Raw genomic sequence first — 16,733 nt, forward strand, 5'->3', positions numbered from 1 at the left:
TAATGAGCAGTAGATGTTGAGATTCAAGTAGTTGAACCATTAAAACACAAATTGTCAACGTCACATGTACAAAATATCCTTAAATCAAAGGCTAATAATTTCCCAAGCAGCATTTTTCTTACTTAGCCTGTCTGTAAATTTTGATTATTGCCAGCTGAAATATTTTTTCAATGGTTTGTGTCTGTGTATGGTGAAATCAACCTTTACAGAAATTTAACAATTAAAAATCTAATCCTTCCAAGCCTAATGATACATGGAGAAAGCAGGGGTGGTGGAATGATTGAACAGTTTTATATCCAGCACTAAGTGAGGTAGTCAGTGCACTCCCAATGGACCCCTTCTGCAAGCCAAGCAGCCTCTTTAAGACTGAACCACACTCTGACCTAGGGCCAGAGTCTGACATCCTTTGAATGGCAGTCAGTCAGTAAGAGGGTATAGCAAGATGCATCTCAACATTCTCTCTTAAATACTTAAGTGTGTCATTTTCTAAATGTTCCAGTCTCTAATAGCATTTAGAAACTTGTTTAATGGCTTTTCCTCCTTAGTAGGATACTGATCCTGCCTAGCCATAGTTTTTTCTGATGTTATTACATGCTGCATCATTGGTTTTAAGAATAATGCAAATGAGGTAATGTAGTAATGTTTATTTTCAGGCACATGAAACTCCAAAGCTGAAAATCTGAATAATTAGAGAGCCAGGCAGTGGTTTACTTTTGAAAGGAGTTTTTTTCCTGAATACAATTGTTTGAAGTGTTTTTTTTTCTTTTTCCCCAAACTGAACAGATGATGACTTCTGCAGTACCTTTTAATTGCAATCTTCTAAGGCAGATTGGCTTTTAAAAAAAGTCTGCTATAAAAAGCAGCTGCTTTTAGAAGCAGTATGTTGTGATTCTTGCTTTAACTGCAAAATATTCTCTGGGTTTTAAAATAAAAGGAAAAATAATTAGCAATTTATGCTTTTTAAATAAAGGATAAAATTTTCAAAGAGACTCGGTGACCTAGTCACCCGAGTGCCATCCAAAGTCAATGGGAGTTAGGCTGTTTTTGAAATAGTGCCCAAAAGCTTGAGACACAGGTAAGGCTTTTTGGTAGTACTTAGACCAGCAAGGGCCAGCCAGACTCTTCCAGCAGACAGTTCCTACATCAGATCATATGCCATCTAAGTCCTTTTGGCAACTTGTGTGCAAGAAATATTTCATAATTATGAAATGGTCCCAGAAAACAGGACACTAATGGAGACTTATGTTTGGCTGTCAGCAATATGTAAATCATGTCAGCAGTGCTCATTAACTGTATAGTCCACAACTATGTTTATATTTATTTGAAACTTCCATGTCTTAATAGCAAAAATAGATTCCAGGGTATATGACCATAAGGGGGGCGGGGGAAGTATTGTCAGGTCAGGTGACCAGTCTTTGTCTTTGATCTTGTGCCTTCTAATACTATTTATGTCCAGCTATAATTGCCCCAAAATACTCTGCCTGGATTACTTGAGTGTTTTATTATTTGAAGACGATCTGTAAATGTCTCTCTTTTTTTGGTATTCTATATATTTCTGGTGTAATAGTGCCTAGAGACCCCAGTCAGAATCCGGAATCCCTATGGGGTAAACACTTAGTAAGACACAATCTGTGCTGCAAAACACCTACAATTAATTCATTAATTTAATTAATGTATATGTAATTTTAATTAATGGATAACATTAATGTATTTTTCCATTTGTTTTATGCTACAGAGGTAAAGAACTAAAGGCGCATTCAACAAATACATTATTTTAAAACTATCTTTCCACCCCACTTGCCACCAGGTTGCCTAGAATGTTCTGGCTCCCTAGTTTACACTCAGAGGCATTATGATAGAGCCACAACTCACATATCTGGACTTCTGGGGAGGAGGATACATTTTAAAATAATTTTTGTATGGCATGCCCCTTTAATCCTTTCCTGCTTTGAGAATTCAATACAAATATATTTTGTCCACATTAACAAAATTACAGGTCACTTTAATTTGTACCCTACGCTGATCCAGATTATCAACTGGCGTAAATTGATTTAGCTCCACTGAAGTCAGTGGAGCGATGCTGATTTTTCCCCTGGCTGAGGATCTGACCCTTTGAATGTAGCCCCTAACAACATGTGAAGAATCATGACCCAACACACACACTCAGCCACTTGACTGATTCACTTGCAGGAGAAAGCTTGTGTACCTGAAATTAAATAATTGATAGTGTTGTGTGAAGGACAATAGCAGAATGAAGATGAATTATTAAAGTCTCACAATACTGTGCGATACACCTGGAATGTGAAACCCTGCTGACTAGAAGTGATGAGGGGTTGGGATGGAAGTCCTATGCGGACCATTTCCTGGAGAAAGTTTTGTGGAGTCACTGCTGGCTTTTATATGTTTTGCCTCCCTAAACTAGCTAGAAATTCTCTCTCCCAGTCCTTCAGTCACTAAACAGTTTGCTGACACTTGCAACCGATCTGTATTTAGGGCAGAACTGATTCCATATAGCGGTTTCTGAAGCCTGTAAGAGAGGATACTGTTCTCTCGTTGGGCATCCCTTATTAGCCAGTTCATTAAGCATCATTGACTTTTTTTTCTTGAGTGTTGTGTCAATATCCACTGTAAGTACAGGCTATTATATGCAAATCATTAATATGACAGTCCATGGTACCTCTGTGTCATAATCAATAGGGTAAATGGTCCCATACTAGAGAACTTATAGGATGCAGGTTGATACAGAGTCCTGATGGTCTACCTTGACAATGTGAATTTGCCTGTGGTTGTGTTTTGCTTTAAAGGGGGTGAGGGTTTGGTAATCTTGCATTTATGGAAACTAGTTAATTTCTTCCTTCTCTCAAGTGGAAATGCACTGCATCCCAGTTTCGCTTAGCATTGATCTTTCATGTGATAAAACCACAAAATAAATTAGTGCAGTTGGCCAGTCTCTGCTATTTCTGATCTGGCCATCTCTAGAGCAGAGGAGTTGCAGGAAAATAGAACTTTGAGGAAGACTCCAGGATTTTTGGTAAAGATGAGGGTAAATATTGGCCAAGTGCCAGGTGCTTTAAGGGACAGAAAATGGTGGTGGTGAGAAACTGCCTTCAAAATTGGTTTATAAATTTAGTTTTTTTGCTGCATCCCAAAAGGTCTAGAACAACTAGTAAGCACAAGTATCAGAGGGGCAGCCGTCTTAGTCTGAATCTGTAAAAAGCAACAGAGGGTCCTGTGGCACCTTTAAGACTAACAGAAGTATTGGGAGCATAAGCTTTCATGGGTAAGAACCCCACTTCTTCAGATGCAAGAAGTGGGGTTCTTACCCACGAAAGCTTATGCTCCCAATACTTCTGTTAGTCTTAAAGGTGCCACAGGACCCTCTGTTGCTTACTAAGCACAGGTGACCATAATGTCTTATGATACGGCAGGCTGATGGGCTGCCCAAATACACAGTCCGATATCCTGTCTTGGGACCTCCACTCTTTCTGTCCTCTGTTTTCTCCTTTTTTTTTCTTTTGGTCTGTCTTCTCCATCTGTGTTTGTCTATTTCATCCTTTCTCTGTCAAATACTATGGTGAAAGCCACCAATGTAAGAAACCAGATAGATTTATTTCTTCTTTATTTCTCTCTCCTCTGTTTTGCTGTGTTTCCTCATTTCTTTATTCCCTGTGTTCTGTCTTTCTCTTTTGCTTCAACCTTTCTTGAACTTCAACTACCTCTCCCCTCCCCCAAAACATCCTTTTTGGAACATTTTTCCCTTCCATATGGGGGAAGCCTCTATTTTTCTCTTTCTCTGCAGGGGCAGCTGCAAAAGTCAAGCGGTGGTGCTCTACATAGAGAATGGATGCAGAGGGAATCTGTCCAGTATGTTAATTAGCATCAGTTTCCCTCAGCTGCCCTTTTGAGTGTTTAAAGTATTTCTGTGCATAATGAATCAAGCTCTATGTACATAACCATTTTTAATGGAAAAACAGCTATGATTGCGTGACCCTTGCCAGCTTCCCTTTTTAGCCGGCTGTGTGTAAAGCTCTCAGGAGCTGATGCACAGTTTTGACCACGGAGGATGGCCAGTTGTCTGCTGCTCATGGTACAGCCAGCCCGGTAGCTGAAAGCCTTATAGTATGCATTTGTGTGGTAGATCTATTATCTAAGAACTTCGGGAGAATGCACTGGAGTGGTCAGTGTAAGCTACTTTGATTCAATATATCCTAATATTTTATTATGAATTCCCCCATTCCCCTAATACACCGGTACACACCTAATCGTGAGCTTTCCCCCTCCATGTCACTTTGACACGTTACATGAAGAAGAGGCTCGTTTGCCTGTGACACCAGCTATATTCAGTTGTCCTACATGGGCAGTTTGGTATACTAAAGGCCTGATTCTCTCTTGCCTTGCACCTTTGTTAATTTTACACCAGTGCAAAGTGAGTGTAAAATGTTGCTAAATCAGAATGACAACATTTACATCCACTTTGCATTGACTATGCACTGGAGTTAATGACTGCACCACATTCAAAGCAAGGAGGGTCAGACTTTTTGTGTTCCTCCCCACTTCTGCATGGTGCGCTGTACAATTTGGGATGTCTGTGTCTAGCATTTGCTAGAGAGCTGGCCAGTCACATGGTACCAGCCTTTCTCTTTCTTGTTTCCAGTTGCTAAATCCCATTAAAATGCAGATAAAATACATGAAATACTTCTCCATATAAGCAATTTTTCTTTAGTTGCCATAGGTACATTTCATGACCATGACTTGGGAGGTGTCCATGAGACAGTGTATTAAAATGTTGTCTACACTGTGGAAAACATTGAAAATCCCTGTTATAATTTAAAAAGATTTGAGGAATAAATTAACATTGTGCTTTTGACAGCACTTAGCATATAGCCAGTTCCATTGTTTCTCTTGCATAGTCATTGTCTGCTTTGGTTTGAATGGGTCTTTCACACAACAACAGGGAGAAGGAAAAGACAATTTTTGTGTTTTTTCACAACAATCAAGGGGAATTGGGCATAGATGTGGCACCTGAAGTTATTTTTAATTTATTCTTCAAAATGGGCTAGGTTTCTAGTTAGTGATGGCCCTTTCATGGAATAAAACAGCTTTGCACTGCTTATTGTGTACTGTAATTAAATGTACATCAGTCAACTTTCTATTAATAGCTTTATCATATATATTACTGATAGAGCTGACTGAAAAATTTTAGTGGTGAAATTTATGAGCAAAAGTATAATTAGCAATAACTAGAGGTAGTTATGTAAATCTCAGCACATAAAGAGAATAGATTCTCTTTATCTTCATTTGCTCCTCTCTTCATCTATCTCAGTGGTTTTAAAACTTATTTGATCGTGCTCCCCTTCTTTGTGTCTGTAATAGTTTATGCTTCTCCCCTCCCTCCCCCCCCCTCGGGCACCCAGTCAGCAGCCACTGCTCTCTGGCCGCCCAGCTCTGAAGGCAGAGTGGAGAATGGCGGCTGCTGGCTGAGTGCCCAGTACGGGTGATATGGCATGGCATTGCCACCCTTTCTTCTACACTGCTGCTGGCATCGGTGCTGCCTTCAGAGCTGGGCACCCGGCCAGCAGCCACTGCTCTCCAGCTGCCCAGCTCTGAATGTGCGCAGTAAGTTTGTTCCCCCCCACCAAAGCTTTTCCCGCTCCCCGTCCCGCCCCCTAAAATACATTCCATGCCCAGTACTGGCCTTAGGGTTAGGTGACCGCTGAGGGTGCCATGGTTGGGAGGTGGGGGTGCTGTCCAAGTGCTGCAAACTGGTGGGCCTGGGCTGCCGGAGTGGAGGTGAGTGCCGGCGAGCCTGGGGCTAGAGCCCTGCCCAGCCAGCTGGGTGGAGGGCGGGCAATACCGCCCAGAGCTGCCAGCCTGGCAGAGAGGCACAGGCAGTAGGGCTTACCCTTGCGGAGCCAGTGGGCCAGTCCCTGGGTCGCCCCCTTCCGGCGGGTATAGTGGTCAGGTGATGTATGGCTGGGCTCAGAAAGTCTTCCTTGTACATGCTGCTGTGGGTGGCTGGAGAACATACCATGCCACCCTTACATCTGCGCTGCTGCTGGTGGCGGCTCTGCCTTCAGAGCTGGGCTCCTGCAGAGTGGTAGCTGCTGGCCGGGAGGCCGTGCAGGAGCTATGAACCTCTAGGCTTGGCAGTTCATATTCCCGGCACCTCTGTGCTCCAAGGTTGGTCAAACTTAGGATCAGACAGATAGTGTTCATTTAGAGTTGCTGAATGTGTGTGCTTTAGCTCACGTCTCAGTGCTGGGGGATCCAGGAACAAAAAAGACGGGTCCAAATTCAATTAAGTCAATTTGATTACTCCAGAGATGCATTTGAGCTAATAAATAAATTGTCAGCAGTGTTGTTCGCTCTTGCGGTACCATGTAAGCAAACTGGGAACAGGCTTTAGTGTATTGTGTATACCAGGCAGTGTTAGTGTATCAATCAGCAATCCAACCTATCAAGAAAAGTATGATGAGGTCATACTGTATTTTCCTTTATAGCCCAATGAAGCTTGCAGATTCTGTTTCAATTCAAACAGATGCCGATCTCCAGCATGCAGCAAAGAAGGAAGGGAGAGGGAAACCAGTGACAGTGCACGTAAAGGTGTATCAGTTGCTTGTGGTTATTTTGGCCTTTCCTAATTAGGTACAAAAGTGGTATTTCTCTTTGCAGTTCATATGTAGCCATAGTTCATCTCAAATAAGACTATAACATGTTTCTACTTAAACATAAAATTCTTGCTTACATTCATTTTGAAAAATAGAAACCTCACTTACTATTCACTATTTTATTACTTGCATTGAAAACCAGTGTTGCAATTAGAGCTGTGAGAATAAGTGATTTTTCAGTTTGCTGGCAATTCCAGAAATTGGGGTGGTGGTGGTAGTGGGGCGGGGGGGGGGGGGGGGGAATGGTTCAGACTGAACCAAAACCAAAACTTTTCTGAATTTTTCATGAATTGAAAAAGTTGGGAAAATTTTGTATAAGATTGAACAGAATGAAATGTTTTATTTCCAGGCATTTTTTTAAACTGCTCTTGCAATTTTTTGAATTTCTTTAAAAATGAAATTCCTTTATGTCAGAAAGCAATTTTATAGCAAGGTTTGCATTAGAACGTCTGACTGTCATGTTTTAGCACAAACAGATGGGACCATAAAATAGCCCATATTGATCAATGAATAGTGATTATGAAAGTGCTTGGAATATAATTACTGCTAGGCTCCCTTTTATATAAAGTTATATAGGTTTTATAGTTCTCCCCTCCCTGCCCTCCTCCCTCCCCCCAATTCCATTGAGTTCAGTTGGGAGCAAATGGGATTTGGTTATTTTAATTTACATCAGTGTTTCTCAAACTGGGGTCGCCGCTTGTGTAGGGAAAGCCCCAGCGGGCCAGGACGGTTTGTTTACCTGCCCCGTCCGCAGTTCATAGCTGCAGGCTAATAGGGACTGCTGGAAGTGGCGGCCAGTAAGTCCCTCGGCCCGCGCCGCTTCCAGCAGCTCCCACTGGCCTGGAGCAGCGAACCGCAGTCAGCGGGAGCCGTGATCGGCCGGACCTGTGGACGGGGCAGGTAAACAAACCAGCCCGGCCCACCAGGGGCTTTCCCTACACAAGTGACGACCCCAGTTTGAGAAACACTGGTTTACATGATGAGATGCACTATACACTGTGCTTTTTTATTTAAAGTGTTCATTGTTTTTGGTGCCCAGCATACAAGTAAAAAGAAAAACCCAAATGTGTGACTCTACCCTCTAAAGCATTTTGGGTTTTTGCCCATGCAACAACAAAATAGCAGAGGAGGGAAATGAAAATGATATGGAAAGTATGTAACTACATGTACATAAGTAGCTATACAGCTGCATATTTTTCTATAATTGAGGCTTCAAGATTCAGCTTTTCTTGTGAAATACCTATCTGCCATAACTGTAAGTTATGGGAATAATAACAACCTTGTATGAAGCAAAGATCCTAGCTCTTAAGTGAATACATTTGGGAGAGGTGTTGCCAGAGTGTTATTCATAATAACTTGTTCCTAGTGCCCTTGCTACAGTGATTATATGATATTTTTGTGGATGTTTAACTACAAAAATACCTAGACAGTTTAAAGAGACCCTGTCAAGGTTGTTGGGTTCAAATTTTAACTTTTTATAGGCCCAGATAACCACTGTTTTCCTAGTCCATGTGGATCAAATTCTGGGAGTGAGGCCTATCGCAGTAACTGATTTATATCCTAATACAGGATATTTTAATATAAGAAAATAAAACTGAAAAAACAACATAGATATTGAACCTGCCAAACACTTATGAACACTCATAACTTTGCTCCCTTCAATAGTCCCACTGAAGTCAATTGAATTATTCATGTGAGCCAAGTTTTGCATGTGTTAAATGCTTTGCAGGAGCAGGGTCATAGTATACAACGGCTGTTGTTCATTTTAGCCCGCTGTCTGTAAAGTTACGTGGGGCTCAGGGACAGCTGTATAAAAGTAAATTGTGCCTCTGCCCTATACTTGGCTTCAACACTTTTATACATTGTGATGGACATGGAGCTGCTATGTAATCTGAGTAATGAGATAATTTTATGAATACTGTATATGACCTGGTCAGCGAGATGAAGTTACTGTATGAAATGTACTGCTCCAGTTTAATAGGAGGGCTGCATGAAAAACAAGAAGAAAAGCAACATGATGGATCTAGATAAGAAACATCTGAGCAAACACTTGGGAGAGAAGGGGGAATCAATTACAGAACAATTTCTAGGCCCCAGCCCAAAGTGACACAGCTGTTTTGCCAGGGTACGAGCTAGCGATCAAAAGGACGTTCAACAATTAAAAAGCCAGTTTGACCCAGAGAGGGGCTCTGCAGAGAGAGTTTGTCTCCCTTCACCAGACCCAGGGAATGGTAAGCCTCAGGGAGAGGCGACCATACATATACACTGGTGTATTGTTTTGCGATCTGTTTTCTCCTGGATGGTTTGACTCTAAATAAATAATACTTTGCTTAAGAGAGGCTGTTTGATTACTGTTTATCACTGTCATTGCTCCCAGATGGAGCAGAACTGCAGGCACTGAAGGTAAGTCAGGCCTGCTTAGGTAATCACAGTTGATCATAGGGGACTGCAGACCTAGACCCTGTCTGAGAGTGGGAGAATCGCATGATTCCACCCCAGGAGAGGTGATGGTTTGAGGGCCAAGACCAGAAGGGGGATGCCCTCAGAGATCAGGAGAGGTCAGAAGTGCAGTTAGCCTTGAAATCATGACATGTTTCCCCTGTTGTGTTATGTAATCCTTTTACAGTAGCTAGGTTGCAGTAGCACTGCTCTTCTTTCCATTTTAGTGACTGCTGAGGGCTTGCCTACATGGAGATATAGCGCACAGCAAACTGGGGTGTAAATCTATAGTGCAGTAGCTTGCTGCACGCTAACTGGCCGTGCGGACCCCGCTACCACTCACCAAGCGTTCTGTGTTTTGACCTACTGCTGTTTGAAATAGCAATAGGCTGAAGAGCACTGCAGAACTTTTAGTGCAATAACGGAGTCCACACGGTGACTTAGTGCATTGGTGATTTATACCCTGGCTTGCCAGGCACTTACTCAGGCTCTGAGTCAGGTTCAACCTCCCTCAGTGAGAGGCATCTTATTGGGAAAACAATCTCTATGTGAATCTCTTCTCTGACCCTGGCTGCTGACACTCGCACCTGATCTGTCTTTTTATAGTCCATATTCAGGAAGGAATGGTGCACTAGGAATAACATCTGAATCTAGTTCTCATTTTTTTGCCCTTCAAAAAATGGTGTCTGTTTTTATCCTTGTTATGCTGAGACAATAGAAAGGATTGAGCATTACTATAGTCTAGAAAGATGAGATGGAGGATGATTTTATGATTAAAGTGTAGGATTGGGACTCTGAAAGCCGGACTCAATTGCGGGCACTGCCACAGACGCTCTGTGTGACTTGGACAAGTCACTTAATCTTTTTACCTCAGTTCCTGCTCTGTAAAGTGGGAATAATATAATTATTTCTTTCTCCCACCATTTGTCTTGTGTTTTTTAAGACTAATTTCTTCTGTCTTGCTATCTGAATGTACAGTATATAGAACAATGGGTGTCAATCTTTGGAGCCTTTAGTTGCTACTTCAGTACAACTAATAATGAAATAATTGATTGCTAAATAAAGTTTGGCAAAAATAATACTAATGTCTGGAAACCTAGATAAGCAATTTTTTTTTTGTTTCAGTGTCACTTTGTTTCAGCATTTTCAGTATGAAGATGAGATATTTTAGACAAAACAAGTGCATTAAAAGAATACTATTAAAGTTGCAACATCAGCAGTCCAAAGTTAGGAAATGCCAGAAATGAGGTTGACGATACAACCTTAATTTGGCCCTCTTGTGTGTACACATTATGTAGGGTGATCAGATGTCCCGATTTTATAGGGACAGTCCCGATTTTCGGGTTTTTTTTCTTATATAGGCTCCTGTTACCCCTCACCCCCATCCCAATTTTTCACACTTGATGTCTGGTCACCCTAACATTATGGTACAGTGTTAATTACACAGTCACATACTATTTATTCCACAGGACCCCTGCCTCATTCAGTCCATGAGATGTATGATGCTCACTTAATGAGCTCCCATTCTCCTCACTTAGCCAATCTTATTCTCCACTTCTCAAGATTTTTCATTCCAGTCTTAACTGCCCTGCCCAGCAGGTCATAGTCTGATCCCTCCAGACTTCACACCCATTCGTTTGTCCATCCCCCCCCACCCTCCGTCTCAGTCTCCTTGCCCAGACAGCTGCTCCTCTGATTTGTCTCTCGTCACCCGCCTACTCTCCAGTCATTTCTATGCCTTAGACACGTTCCCCATCCCCACTGGCTCTCAGTCCCAGTCTCCCTCTCTGAGCTTCTTCTCCAATTTGTGTGCCCCCTGCCTCTTTGTCTCTGGCTCTTTGCCAAGCTAGTCCCAATTCTTCTCTTGCACTCGGCTCATCATCAGATCTGTCTTCCTTCTCCCCGCCCCACTGGTTCCTGGTCCCAGACATTCCCAGTCTCTCCCCTTGTTCTTCATCTGGTCTGTCTGTCCCCACCCTGGTTTCACTCCCAGTTCTAATTTCTTTGCACAGCCAGCCCCAGACTTAGATTCCCACTCCCCTGCTTTCCCCAGGCCCTTTGTCCCAATCTATTCCCCCAGGCCAGGCTCTTGTCCCTTCTGCTTTTGAATCAGGCAGCTTCCTCCTCCCAGCTGCCTGGGTATAGGGGGAGGGGTGTTTATTGAGAGCCCAGGACAGACAGACGCTTTGCTCTCAGTTTTGATGCTTGTCCCCAGCCTGGCGCACAGCAGCCCAGAGATACAATTGCAGGGAAAAAGGCATTTGCTAAGTCTCTGACTGAATCAGAGCCTTAGTAAAGATCTTACAATCATAGGCCTGGTCTACACTAGGGGGGAGGATTGATCTAAGTTACGCAACTTCAGCTATGTGAATACGTAGCTGAAGTCGACATACTTAGACCTAGACACTGCAGTGAGTCGACTGCTGCTGCTCTCCCATCGACTCTGCCTCCGCCTCTTGCGGCGCTGGAGTGCAGGAGTCGACGGGAGAGCGCTCGGGGGTCCATTTATCGCGTCTAGTCTAGACGCGATAAATGGATCCCCGCTGGATCGATCGCTGCCTGCCAATCCGGCGGGTAGTGTAGACATACGCTGAGGCTTGATGCTTCACTCTCTTCCACTGTTTTTATGTTGATGTAACACCAATAGGTATCAAAACTGGTTTAACAGGAGAGACTCAGGGCCATAGCTTTTCTGTGCTCTTAAGGAATGGGAGCTATATCAGTATAACAGTTTAAAAAGAGACCAGCATAACTACAGTTATTTCACTGTTTTATTGGCTATTTTTAATGCTGGCAGTTTATTTTAATTAGAAACAGAGCAGGTAAATCCTGCCCTAAGATGACAGCTATAATAATATTAACGTCAACAGCCAAAATCTGTTGCTGATGGAATTCTCTTTTACTTCCGCTCCTCTTGGCCATGCATTTGCTCAGGCAGTTTACAGTAATTGCACATTTGGATTTGAATTGCTAACCCAATTGGCCTATTTGCGTGCACAAACCCAAGAACTTGTGCATGTGTAAGCGGGGGAATGGTCCCGCTATTGTGGGGAAATTTCCTGACTTTTGCACTACCCCGGTGAGGTGGGCTAGCGAAAGGATCTGAGTCCCCGCTCCCACTTCCTTTACCCAGAGGCCTCCCTGCCCTTGAGGGCTCCCCTTCCACTCTCCTGTCTGGCTGAGTTCTTGTAACCCCAACAAGGCTGGGCCCAGGATTCCTGGGGGGCTCGACCCCCAACCCTGCTGTGGTCACCTAGGACAGGGGCTAGGGTGTCCCCACTCCGGGGTACTTTCTCTGCACTGGGCACCTCCCTGACCCACTGATTATTCCATACAATTTAAAGCAAAATACAAGTTGTTTAATTAACAATTAATATAAAGAAAAGAACAAGGAAAAATGGGAAAGGTTAAAGGAAAACACATTACCCCGCTCTGTGGCAGGGAACATCACAACCAGTGTCTCTGGAATGTTAGGGCAGGTCACAGTCTGCTTCTTGTAGGTCCCAGGCCTCCTTCTCAGGCCCAGGCCGTGCTGCAGAGACGCTGCGGGTTGGACACTTGCAATGGTGGTGGCCACACACCTTCGGGCTTTGAGCGGTGGGACCCTTTTTCCCAGCGTCAGCCCCCCGTAGGGTTAAGGTCCCCCTCCCGGTCTGGCCTGCAAGGGCCCTTGTCTGGGGGTGTCTTTCTGTGCTGGGCCCTTTGCCCAGGTTTCCCCTTGGCTGGCCCCACTTGCTCACCACACCTGGCTTTGTGGCTGCAGCTCTGCTCCCAGCACAAGATCTGCTCTCCCTGGGCTGCGTCTCTGGCTCTGTGGCTGCACCTCTGCTCCCAGCACAGGATCTGCTTTCCCTGGGCTGCGTCTTTGGCTCTGCGGCTGCAGCTCTGCTCCTAGCACAGGATCTGCTCTCCCTGGGCTGCGTCTCTGGCTTTGGATCTGGCACGGTTTTGCTCTCCAGCTCAGCTTGGGCCCCTGCTCTCTCCTTAGCTCGGCCCCACTCAGTCTGACCCAGGCAATTCCAGTTCACACGGAGGACGGGACACCCCCGGCCTCCTGACTTTCTGATTAGCCTGCCCGCCCTGTCAATCAGGCTGATCTGGAGCATTGGCCTCTCCCCATTGTTTCTGGCGACAGTCAGTCTTAGGCTCCTGATTTGCCATCGACCCTTTCCCTTTTAGTGCTGGGAGCTAGCCAACCAAAACACCCCCACTGAGTGTTAGTAAGGGGGCAACAGTCCCCTTACATTCCCCCTTGCTAAAATACCGCCACATTCACAATATTTACATTGGTACATTTAGGCCCCATAATAACAACATATACCCACATTATATTACATTAAAAACCCATTAACAATTATTAAAAGAACATTTAACATACCTAACATTTTACATTTGCTTTTTAATACCATACATAACAATATTTATTAAAACACTACATAGAACCAATAACATAATTATTTTTAAGTTTAACAGGTAGTACACCCTTATTAGCCCTTTGGGACCTTCTTAAGACTGGTGGTTCGTTACCCATATTTTCTATTTTTCTATTTTTAGGTAATACTGGGTTAGTTTGAAGGATTTGGCCATTTTCGTTAGGGTTTGGGTTTGCCCCACTCTGTCCCTCTCTATATTCGGTTTGTGGGACTAGAACCATTTCCCAATTGGTTTTAGCCTCCTCGGGGTGTACTGATCTACGCCTTCTATGGTCCCTATCTGGACTAAGGGTGCAATGTTTCAACTGGTTCCTATGTACTACTCTCTTAGGACCTTCTCGTTTAGGCCGGATGGTGTAAACTGGTAGCTCAGGATTGTTGTGAGCGACTACAATGTGGGAATTTGACTTCCATTTGTCCTGTATTTTATTACGCCCCCGGTGTCTATGGTTACGAACTAGTACACGGTCACCAGGCCTGATGAGAGCCCCACTGGACTTGCGATCATAAGTCCTTTTCCTACTTCGGGCTGTGTCTTTAGTCGTATTGAGAGCAACGTCACAGGCTATCTTCAGCCTGTCATGGTGACCTTTGACCCAGTCATCATAATTGGTCACCTCATTCTTAGAAAAGACTTCTTGATGCTTCTCTGGCAACGCCCTTATGTTAGCCACATGTGCAGGAATCAGCCCTTGACGTGCCACTTGAACTGGAACTGGCAGTCTCCCATCACATCTTTCTTGAAGAAAGGTAACTCGTCCTCCCTTCTCCTTCGTCACCTGCAGCTCATTTCCTGGTACACAGCTGTGTTCGTCAAGGATTTTCCCTCTCCAAGGAGGAATAATGGTCTTCCGTTCTCTGCCCACTTTAACATTTCCCATATGCCTTGTGGGGCCCAGGGAAAGACTCTGCCTCTCCTCTCGAGCCAGTACTTTACTCAGCACAGCATTCTTTATAGACTGCTTATGACAGTTCATCCTCCTGGTCCCTTTTTCTGGTAAGAGTAGCTCCTTCAGCTCACTAATGATGTTCATCCCTAGAATCCCTGGGACTCCTTCTCCTATATGGCTCCTTTTTGAGGCTTTGTCTTTCAGGATGAAGATGCATTTTCCTGGCAGTGTCTGGCCCATATACTTTGTCTGCTTCAAGGCACCCCACCACTGGGATTGCCAGTCCATTAACAGCTGTTAGACGTACAAACCGTGTGCTGTGCATGGTCAGGTCCTTGTCCTTCAGATATTTTTGAAAATGCGACTCAGTAATGGTGGTGACTTCTGAGCCAGTATCTAACAAACATCTGGTCTTCACCCCTGCTATACATACTTTAGCAGTTAGACAATTTCCAAATGCTCGCTTACAGAAATCGCTAGATATGCTGGCACTGCCCATGTTCCTTTCAACACTGTATGCAGAGGGATTTTCCACGAAGGACAGGCCTAGGAATTCTTCTGCCACTGCTTGGCCTTCTACTGTAGAGGGACCACTTGCTCCTGGTGCCCCATTGGTTTCGAGTGCCTGGGACTCTGTTCTCCTTCTCAGTGGACATTCTCGGCTAGTATGTCCTGGCCTTTCACAAGTGTAACAAATGTATCTTCCCAGCTCGTCCTTCAGTGGGGCTTTTCGGGATCCCGGTCCCCTTGGATACTTTGGCATACTAATGGGATTTTTTTCTTTCATCAACTCGGTCATTACTTTTAGCATCTCCCCCTGTTGGACCGCCAGTTTTTGGACAGCTTCACTCAAGCTTTCCAATGTTAGCTGTGTTTGGGGCAGGGCCTTTTCCCCAGCAGCTGCATTCACAAGGCCGCCACTTCGTGTACGGGGGTTAGTCTTTGCTGTCTCTGCCACAGGAACTTCCTCTTCTTCTGACCACATAATAGCAGCCTGCATGAGTTCATGGAACTTCTTACTGGGCTCTTCCTTAAACCTCCTTTTCATTTCACGGCGGAGGAAATCATCCTGGAGCCCCAGCACTAACTGCTTTTTCAGAACCGTATCTGGGTCTGGAACTCGCTGAGGGTCTCGCCGCTCCACTCTGCTCATTTTCTCCTGGAGGTCATATGCATATGCCCGGATAGTTTCACCGGGCTCCTGCTTTCTCTCAAAGAACTCCTTTAGTCGGGTTCCAATAGGTACCTTGTCCCCATACACTTCTAGGAGGAGTTCAAATATCTTTTCCACATTTTTTTTGTCTGCCACTGCCATGAACTTTACTGTGGCCTTGGCCTGGCCCTTGAGGTGCTCCTCTATGAAGTCCACATGATCTTCTTCAGGTACTCTTAGCACACGCAGAGCCGCCTTCACAGACTTGACCCACTCCTTTACTGTAATGTCTCCTGGTCTAGTCGGGAAGCCACCAAACTCCGTGACCTTCCGCTCCCGTGGGACATAAATAGTAGGGGGTTTCTTAGCTTCTGCTGTCTGTTGGTCTATTACTGCCTTGGCCAGCGATAAGGCTTTTCTCTGTTCAGTTCTAGCTTGCTGTAATGCCTCCGCTTGGTCTGATAATCTGCGCTGAAGTTCAGCAAACTGGGTTCGTAGTTCTTCAATTCCAGCCATGGTAGGGTGCTCAACTAGGCCCGGACCATGCTACTAGAACTTAACCAGAAAACCAATGGGATGGACCCTGTGGATAGGATCCTGTTCGTGACGCCAATTATGTAAGCGGGGGAATGGTCCCGCTATTGTGGGGAAATTTCCTGACTTTTGCACTACCCCGGTGAGGTGGGCTAGCGAAAGGATCTGAGTCCCCGCTCCCACTTCCTTTACCCAGAGGCCTCCCTGCCCTTGAGGGCTCCCCTTCCACTCTCCTGTCTGGCTGAGTTCTCGTAACCCCAACAAGGCTGGGCCCAGGATTCCTGGGGGCCTCGACCCCCAACCCTGCTGTGGTCACCTAGGACAGGGGCTAGGGTGTCCCCACTCCGGGGTACTTTCTCTGCACTGGGCACCTCCCTGACCCACTGATTATTCCATACAATTTAAAGCAAATACAAGTTGTTTAATTAACAATTAATATAAAGAAAAGAACAAGGAAAAATGGGAAAGGTTAAAGGAAAACACATTACCCCGCTCTGTGGCAGGGAACATCACAACCAGTGTCTCTGGAATGTTAGGGCAGGTCACAGTCTGCTTCTTGTAGGTCCCAGGCCTCCTTCTCAGGCCCAGGCCATGCTGCAGAGACGCTGCGGGTTGG

General features: G+C 44.7%; 1 protein-coding gene across 7 annotated transcripts in view; it reads left to right on the forward strand.

Moving 5' to 3' along the window:
• TMTC1 (transmembrane O-mannosyltransferase targeting cadherins 1) overlaps nt 1-16,733 on the forward strand; it is a 209,701-nt gene that overhangs the window by 28,297 nt on the left and 164,671 nt on the right. The gene's annotated exons all lie outside the window — the stretch shown is intronic.

Source organism: Chrysemys picta, chromosome 1 (genome assembly GCF_011386835.1).
Source record: "Chrysemys picta bellii isolate R12L10 chromosome 1, ASM1138683v2, whole genome shotgun sequence".
NCBI classification, from domain to species: domain Eukaryota; kingdom Metazoa; phylum Chordata; order Testudines; family Emydidae; genus Chrysemys; species Chrysemys picta.